Source organism: Cyprinodon variegatus, unplaced genomic scaffold (assembly GCF_000732505.1).
Source record: "Cyprinodon variegatus isolate N-32 unplaced genomic scaffold, C_variegatus-1.0 Scaffold959, whole genome shotgun sequence".
NCBI lineage: Eukaryota > Metazoa > Chordata > Actinopteri > Cyprinodontiformes > Cyprinodontidae > Cyprinodon > Cyprinodon variegatus.
The window spans coordinates 83,137-91,469 of record NW_015151412.1 but is presented as its reverse complement, the minus strand read 5'-3'; positions in this window follow the sequence as shown (position 1 = coordinate 91,469).

The following is an 8,333-nucleotide window of genomic DNA, read 5'->3' as shown; positions in this document are numbered from 1 at the left end:
TGTTTATGAATTGGGGAAATTGCTCACCACTGGGCACCTGCTTCCCATCCAGAAACCACAAAACATCAGGAGGGGGTTGAGACTCAGTGAGGCAGATCAGACTGATGTCTGACCCTTGTTGATGATGTTGCTTTGATGGATACACTTTTGTTTGTACATTGTCCGGTCCATCTGAGGGTAAACATAAACAAACAAACATAATGTGTGGTTATTAAGAAACTATGCAACAATATACTCATGTTATTCATATGCATTCATGCAGTGTTTATTTACACAATCTACAATGCATTGCTGCATAATGTATGTAAAGTTACTGTAAGAACCAATGGAGAACTTACTGGAAAAGAGCTGTTCTTATGCATATTTCATTAGCCTGATAAACCAGAATAAATGTGAGATTAAATGTGTAATTTAGTCTGGCCCTGATGAATGAGACATCAGAAGATTGTTGATGAGAACAACCCGTTGTTTTTTAAACCATGTCTGTGCCTATTGGCCAACGCTCTGACCAATGAGAGCAACTGACTGTGACGTCGTAAGCGTGACAGAAAGCTGGTGGGGGAGTGTAAACAAAGGCGGTGGTCGTTTCTCAATTCACTAAAACTTGAGTATGGACTTGTGTCCTCGCCAACTATGTTCTTGAGAAGAACACAGGAAGGTATGAACTTGGTGAGAGCGGGAGCACGCAGCATAAATATTGGTAAATTCGAAGAGAAACATACTCGTGACGTCACCACACGCCCGGCTCTCTAGAGCTGCATTTCACCTCCTGTTATTTATTGTAGATAATAAATATTATCTAGATAATAAATTATCACTTTTTTCATTTAGTGGGGTAATTATAATTAACAGAGTCAGATAAACACAAATGAAATGAACATTTTTGCTAAATAAAACAAAAAAATCGGCATCAGAGTCAGCGGTACTTCACACACGGCTATGCGGAGAGAGGGCTGCAGTTGATGAGCTGTGGTTAGCCCTGGTTGCTGTTAGTCTCGGACGCCCTCTGGTTGGTGCGGTCCTCTCAACTTTGGAATTTTCTTTTTTAAATTATGCATTAAATCGGTAAATGGACAATATGGTGACACTTTAAAGTATAATATTCTCAAATGATCTTAAAATATACTTTTATTGAAAAACAGCAACAGAAAAGAGAACTTTTATCTTTCAATGGAGCACTCCAATGAAATCTGCTGCTGCCGCAGTGCATGCTGGGAGAGGTGTCAATATTGAAAAAAAAACAGCCTGTCGGTAAAATGGCGAATACGTCCTTCTTAAAAATGAATGAGTGTAGAGCCTCTTCCTCCTCACATTTCAACCAAAACCCCAAGTCTAAACCTTCCAAAACTGATTCTAAAGCTGAGTCAAACAACAACTGTTCAATATCTGTTGCCATCTTCCTTGTTGTGCTTTCTCCAGCGTCGCGCAGCTTTGTCGTCACGCCCTCAAATCCCCGCCCACTTTGCATCCAGAGTTCAAAACACATCTCTGCGTTGTGATTGGCCCGCCTGTTCTAGGGCATGGGGTATTGATCGATGCTAGACCAAACTGTCGGGCAGGGCTAGTTTACTAGGCTACTAGGCTATATTTTCATAGATAGCAAGCAAAAATAATAACTTACAGCTGACAAAAACATTTATTGGATCACTGATGTTAGAACTGGCAGGATTAAACACAAAACAAGTGTATGGTCCTTCTTCATATCGAGTCACATTGATTATAGTCAGTGTTGATCCTTCGTTAGTAATCTGTACTCTGTCACTCGGGGTAAATTCAGAGCTGCTGTTCATCCAGACAAAGGAGAGTGAAGTTCCAGAGGACAAGCAGGATAGATGGACTGAGTTTTTGAATTCAATCAAGTCTGTACTTAGTGGAAGGACTCTGACATCAGAGACTGGTTCTGCAGGTAGAAACAGAAAAACATTCCAATTTAAAGTGACCATCAAAGTGAAAATAATCACCAAAATCTATCAACAGGACTGATTAAAACATAGAACACAGGATTTATATGCTATTATTAATTATGCACCAGACCTACCTAACATCATAGTGAGAAGGGTCTGGCTGGAGACCTACACTGTCGGGACGCTTTGTTGCAGACATTTATAATTGGCGTCTCCTGTATTGTCAGGACCTTAAGTTTATTCCGGATGTTGTATCCAGGGCCCTTAGGAATAGCACGTAGCGTATAAGTGCAGCCTGATTTTATTATTAGAAGAAGTCCTATTTTTTCACCTTTTCCATACATTTACAAGGTCTTGATAAAGACCAAGAAAACTGTGTTTTATCATATAATATTTGGGTGGTTTTCTTTTACTTATTACAACATTATCTGTCTCTTATAGACCCATGTTTCAATAGTGACTCCCACCTTCACTTCGCAGAAAGTTAAATGCTGCACGTGATGCTGTGAAATCTGCTGTTTAGACAATAAAAACACTTCCACTAAAGTAAAATAAATAGATTTTTAAAAGTTTGTTTTGTGTACTGTTTTCCCTGGTGTTGTAGGAAAAAAAGACCAGAAGTTATTGAGTATTTTGGTCATGTATGTAGGTATTCAGAAATTCCCTGGGAGAACATAAACATATGAATAGACAAATATATTTTTATTACGAAGACCCAGAGAATAAACACAGGAATGTAAAATATTTACAGTATACTAGCTTTCATTTTACTTCACTTCGAAAGGCTTTAAATATGCTTCCGGTTCTGACAGCACAGAAGACCTCACTGGCAGGTCTGCAATGATGGGTCCTGACAGTGCATGTCTGCAGCTAGACTCTTGATCTTGGTGCAAACAGAAGACACAAGGACATTTAAAAATATAGATGTAAATATTTAGTTAATATTTACACACCATACATTTCCAGTGTGGTCTCTCCCATCTTTGAGAGCCCTTCAGCAGGTTGAATGGTGACTCTGTATTTTCCACTGTCACTAAGCATGAGATTCCTAAGCTGCAGAGATCCAGTAGATCTGAAAATGGTGATCCTTCCATCGTATTCTGGTGCAGTTATGTTTGCATCAAGCAGTGAGGTTATTATGGGCTTAGATGCTGGATTACCAACAAATTCCCAGCTGACCGCAAGAAAAGGTGTTTCAGTTGGATTCAAGCTTGTTGTGAACATTACTGTCCCTCCAACAGAGCCGTTCAGAGGACCATCTGGTAGTACACCAATTCCCTCTGTTGAACCTGCAGGAAATTTTTTTTAAATTTATATAAAGTTATTCAGCATAGGGTCAATGCTAATTTCTCTACACCTCCAAAATACACACAGAATTGAAAACAAAAAGAAAATCCATTCTATTTACAGTAGCATGACTCTATTGGTGCATTGATAGTTTTATAGGCTTTTGCTTATTTACAACATGTTGTCCTGTCCTTACCCTACAATATTCGGTTTCATTATTCTACTCTTTTTTTTTCCAGCATTTTCTAATATTAATATCTGATAATTATAGTTGTCTATCTGTTTCCCCCTTCTGATTAGTGTCTGTTTTTTTTCATACCCACCCCCCACCCGCCCAGTTTTGATTATTTTGTTTTGGGATTTTGTTTTTGTTTTAGGCTTTAAGAGTCCAGGAGAGCATCTGGAATCTGTATATAATATATGTATATAATACAATATAATAAAGTTACACAGCAGTCTTTGGTTTTACAAATTATCTGGGTTATCTTTGTTAAGTTCCCATCATGGTTTTCTTAATCTGTTACATTGCCTCTAGTATCTTTGCTTAATTCCAGTCATGCTTGTGTTTCACTAGCCCCATTCTAAGGAAGTCAAAGTCTTAACTTTAGTTTATATATATATATATATATATATATATATATATATATATATATATATATATATATATATATATACAATTATTTTCTTTCCCTAAAAAATTATGAAATATTTCAAGTAGTGCCTATGTCAATATATCATTTAAAAGTTAGAAAAAAAAATAATAAACATTTCATAGATGAAAAAGTCTCACCTGAGATGGCTCCAATGATGATGAAGTATAAAGAAATCATTTTCTTCTAGTGTCATCAGACATAAAGAAGGAAAAACTGGACCACTTTTCCTTCGTGTATACTGTTTAATCATAAGACATCAATTGCTGTACAGGAAGTTAGGCTTTATAGTCTGAAATCAGTTTTGGCAGTATGTTGTTCTGATATAGAGATAAGAAAACCAGAATGTCCAAAGGGCAGCGTGAGGACTGTCCTATGTTTAGTGTGACCTAAGCAGGAAAAATATGCAAGACAAACACTTGGGCTGAACTTTGACACAGAAAGCACCTCTTCGATTATTTCCAAATAAAAAAAAAAAACAATCCTAAATACCTTTACCTTTTTGAAATAAACATGAATGAGAAACTGTTCCTTAAAAGCTGCAGTAAAAAATACAGATGTTTAAAAATGCTAGCAAATCCAAAATGTCCAGGTTTTTTAAGAGTTTAAATGTTTACAGTCTCTAATATTACAGTACAATCACAAAAATTTGTATCTATGTATTTAACAGTCCTGTCCAATTTTATCTGTAAAGTTTGTACAATCCTGCTTTGTCAGCTGAGCAGAGACTTGTTTTCACATCTAATACCTACCTTTTCATTGTTGTTTTTATATCTCTCCTCAAAACACTTTTTCTTCAAGCTCTTCATCCTAGAGATAGGTTTTTTTCTATAGTTGATTTTTTAGTTGCATTCTATAGTTGCATTTGTTTTATTTCTTTTTTCATATCACACTTTCATTTTTTTTTAACCTTTTGTTCATCTCCTTAATTACAATTAATTGTAACACATTGAACCATTTTGACCTTGAGCTCATCCACTAGCTGTTCTACTTTTCTGCATTATGGTGGTTAACTAGTACCGTATGGTGCATTAATGCCAACAACTGAAATTTACTGTTGAATTGCTGTATTGAATGTCTGATATCCGTCACCAAATACATCACACTTTTTAGTGATCAAGCGACACAGGAAGTGAGTTTTTACATTTTAATTTTTTTAATCAACATTATAATGGTTGTACAATGTTTTCAGTGCAATTTTACAAGTTAAAAATATTTGTATTTAAATCATGTTAGCTTAAAAACACTTCATCTCACACTTACAGGCTATTAATAATAAAGATGCTTCCAGCCACTCCTGAAACAAAAACTATTCGACAAGACATTCCTATTCCAGCAATGGCGCTCCCTGAGAGACCTTCATGTTCATATTCTGAAAATAAAAGATGTTCAACAAAAAATATTAGTTTTCTGGAAAATAATCCTTGTCAAAATACTTAAGAGTATTACAACAAAACACAACTTGTTTTTTTGCCAACTGAGAGTTAAAGATCAGAGTTAAACCTTAAATAATGGGCAAGAATATTTGATATACAAATATGAAAGAAAACCTTGGGTCATTTAAAGATGGCAAACTTAATGCAGTTTTACCCAAATGTCTAATTGCCCTGTTTGAATTGTAGAGTTTGGGGGGTATGTTTCATAAAATATAACAAACATTTTTATTGTATATTGATTGATTGTTTGTTAAAGCGCGTTATTTTCAAAATAATGTTTAAGTAATAATGACAAATGAAATTCAAATTATCCCGATCAAACGTTGAAATACACCACTTCTCCATATTGTGTATTGTCCCCTTCAGTGTTATTTGGAAGCTTTTATTAGTTGTTCATTGTAGATGAGGCTTTTCGTTATTCCTTTTCACGGTAAAGCTGCATATTCTTTTTCACAAGAAGTCTACAAATTCTGTGAATTCCTTTGTTGTCTTGCATGGACTGCATGTTGCAGATCTCCCAAGACAGAAATGGCCATTCCAGAACATTCATTTCAGCCAGTCAGACGCATCCGTATCAACTTACAGTATGTGCATGTAATGTTAAAATCACCAAGGTACCATATGTTAATGTAATACTTCTAATCAGAGTATTTTTTTTAAAATTTCCATAATCTTTATGGTTCTAAAGAGTATACACAGTTGTATGAGAATAAATTCATACAATCACTAATCATGTCATCAGTAAAAATTTTTTTTTTTTTTGGAAAAATAGCCCAAAAAAGTGTATTTAATTTTGAGAGCAACTGTATATGAAATACCTCCTTTGCTGTTTTCACTCCACAAGTTAAATGCATACAACATTTTTTAACATACTCATAACAGTACCAATCCTATTATCCAGACTTACCTACTACAGAGATGGCAACAGGCTGAGATTTTTGATATCTCAAAGTTTTGCTGTTAAAGACCTGGCAGCTGTAGCTTCCACTATCACTCATTTTAACATCTGTAAGTCTGAGTTCTGATCCAAAATGAGACAAGAGATTTGTATTCAGAAACCACTGAAACTCGGCAGCAGGTCTGGAGTCTGCTGAGGAGGACAAGTGTATATCAGAACCCTCCTTGAAATATTTTTCAGTTGGTGAAATTGTCAGTGACACTTTTTCTGGGCCATCTGTAATTTGTAGAGTGAAAAAAAAAAATAGTCCAACATAGTAAATAAATATATATTGATTTCTTATAAACATAATACTAGATGACAATATGCAGTAAATCAAATTACAAAAAACTCACAATACATTGAGAGGTTTACTGGATCACTAAAGACTTCACTGAAGTAATTGAACACGTGACACCTCAGTTGCTCTAAATCATAGCGGGTCACATTTAGGATGGTCAGAGTGGATCCTCCTTCAGTGATCTCAACTCTGTCATCAGCTATGACCTTAGAGCTGCTGTTCATCCAGTGGAAATTAGGAGAATATCCAGATGCAGAGCAGAACACAGTCACAGTACTGTTGAATTCAATGCAGTCTTTGCTGTTTGATTTCACCATAACATTGGAAACACGTGCTGTTGGTAAGAACATTGATTCAGGTTTACTTAGCAAATCTCAATTAAATCATATTTGGATTAAATCACTTACAAAAAGCAGTTCAGACATCATTCCCAATGCTTTCACTGATTATTAACAGTTTATTATAGTAAGTGTTAAAAGCTTTAACAGGGTTTTAAAATCAAATTCTTGAGGGCCATTCTCATACAGCTTTTACATATGTCAATTCCCTACCCTTCCTGAATCAAACTATCTCACTAACATTAAGTTAAGGTCTGAAAGCTCTCTTAGTGAGCTCACATTAGAATCAGGTCTGTTTTAGCAGGGACACATCTATAAGGTGCCGAACATTTGCCCTTAAGCAATGGAGTTTGAAACCACTGGTTAAAAAAAACTATTTCTGAACTGTTCAAAACAACATCCAACTAGTCTGTTTCATATACTGTATATACTGATACGGGTGACATTTTGTTACAAGATAAACCCTTGAAATATCTTTTTGTAGGTAAAGAGGCCTTCCGTCCTGAGGTGTTATCATTTCACATTTGATTAACAATAAATTTATTTTACAAATAAGAGACCTGAAGACTTGAAGAAACCCACCTTTATATGTAAAAATGTTATCTAGACTTACCGAGTACAGACACAGCTGAGGGCTCAGAAGTTTGATATCTCAGAGTTTTGCTGTTAAATGCCTGACAGCTGTAGTTTCCACTCTGACTTGCCTGAATGTCCATCAATCTGAGCTCTGATCCAGTATTAGGCAGGAAAGCTCCATTCAGAAACCAGTGAAACTGAGCAGAAGGTCTAGACTCTGCTGAACGGACAAGCTGAATGTTTACACCTTCTTCATGGTGTTCATTTGATGGAGATATCTCCAACTGTGTGTTTTCTGGGCCATCTGAGAGGACAAAATCCACAAAGTACTTTTATTTATGTGAGAACTAAAGGGTAAAATATCTTCTATCATGTGCTGCTATCCTTAAAGCAAAGTCTCATCAACAGGTGATAAACATCGTCTTCCACCCTTGCAGCCTATCTGTTCATTCAGGTTTAGAAAAAAAATCGAACAATTTCAGTTTGTAGAAAAACAATGTTGTCATCGACATTTTTCAACCTTTGATCTTTCATCTAATTAATCCAATTAAACTTTTATATCCAAATACAATTTAGATAAAGATAATTTTTAATAGCAGAGAGATAAAATTATGTTAAAAAAGTCTATATAAAATGGCATAAAACAAGACGAAAAACAAATAAATATAAAGAGGGTATTGACTTAAACAGGGCCAAGTGCTATTGAATATGACAATTTTAAAAGAGTAACAGGAATCTATGATCTCTAATTTAAAAATGAAATTCAGGAGATTTCCCAGTTTGGAAGTCACAATGGAATAGCAATATATTTTCAAATTGTTTCCAATTTCAGGGATCTTGGTCTTATTTATTATATATCTGATTTAAAATGTTAATTTTCACTGAAGAAAAGCATTTCGATTAA